The sequence below is a fragment of the Ylistrum balloti genome, unplaced genomic scaffold, assembly GCF_031769215.1.
Source record: "Ylistrum balloti isolate Yb309-2 unplaced genomic scaffold, AGI_CSIRO_Ybal_v1 Utg369640, whole genome shotgun sequence".
Classification (NCBI taxonomy): Eukaryota; Metazoa; Mollusca; class Bivalvia; order Pectinida; family Pectinidae; genus Ylistrum; species Ylistrum balloti.
Genome location: NW_026781901.1, coordinates 1,079,064 through 1,080,633, shown reverse-complemented (window position 1 = coordinate 1,080,633; position 1,570 = coordinate 1,079,064).

Below are 1,570 nucleotides of genomic sequence, written 5' to 3'. Positions count from 1 at the left end.
TTCTCTTTACGTCGGGAGTAGATAAAATTCTTTGTATTTGGAATGACATTTACGGCATATTTCATCCAGAAAAAAATCCGGGATTTTTATTCAATGCTATAACATACAGCGTATATCTATGAAGGCATATGAAGGTTTTTAAGACAGCTTTCGCCACTAGCATAACAAGACCAGTAAATATCTGCTGTTTTTCCGAACATAAAGCATTTTACTTTAATTCAAGAGGATAGTTTTTATATATCTACACTCACTCTCGGTCTCCCGCTGTACATAAGAAAGAAAAAAGACAGAAAAAGCTAAAGCTATATACTGGTATTTCAATAAGTGATTGCTTCCAGTAACCTAAGAATTGACCAAACAAATCAAGTGACATCGTGTAGAAGCTTTATTGATATAAGGGCTACTGTAGAAGTGCAGCTTGTCATGTAATTCAAATACTGATTAATTAACGACCACTTTTTTTAGTACAGACTTTATAGTTAATGTTAAACAGTTGGTAAAATCATTTTTTAAAATTAAATGTAAGGTTCCAAGAGAAAGAGCACTAAAATATTCACACGAACGTACCAATAGTCGGAATACAAACGTGTTTATTTATAACTGACGCTTTGCTGTTTTCCTTTTTATATTTGTTTCAAACTAAAAATCAAGCACATGACATTTCATTTCTAGAGAGTAATATCTATGCTTCCTCTTTAGATAGATTCAATCCAATAGTTACTTCCTAATATAACATTTTTGGTAGATGTCGACATCTGACAGTTAAACTCAAAATAGGATTCAGGTTTACGAAGATTATAAGGAAGTTTCATGGTCATCAAAATAGTAAAAATCTATTTTTATTTTCGATATTGAGTAGGTTGTGTTCGATTATCGTTTCTTTACCTGGTAGTCTCGATATTTATAGCTTGTCCACCATCTGGTAATGTGCTTTTGTTGTCTGGTGGTCCTGATATTGATAACCTGCACACCATCTGGTAATGTGACATGTGTTGCCTGGTGGTCCTGATATTGATAACCTGCCCGCCATCTGGTAATGTGACATGAGTTGCCTGGTGGTCCCGATATTGATAACCTGCCTGCCATCTGGTAATGTGACATGAGTTGCCTTGTGGTCCCGATATTGATAACCTGCTCACCATCTGGTGACGTAACATTTGTTGCCAGGAGGTTCCGATATTGATAACCTGCACACCATCTGGTAATGTGACATGTGTTGCCTGGTGGTCCCGATATTGATAACCTGCACACCATCTGGTGACGTAACATTTGTTGCCAGGAGGTTCCGATATTGATAACCTGCACACCATCTGGTAATGTGATATGTGTTGCCTAGTGGTCCCGATATTGATAACCTGCTCACCATCTGGTGACGTAACATTTGTTGCCAGGAGGTTCCGATATTGATAACTTGCACACCATCTGGTAATGTGACATGTGTTGCCTAGTGGTCCCGATATTGATAACCTGCCCGCCATCTGGTAATGTGACATTTGTTGTCTGGTGGTCCCGATATTGATAACCTGCTCACCATCTGGTAATGTGACATTTGTTGTCTGGTGGTCCCGAT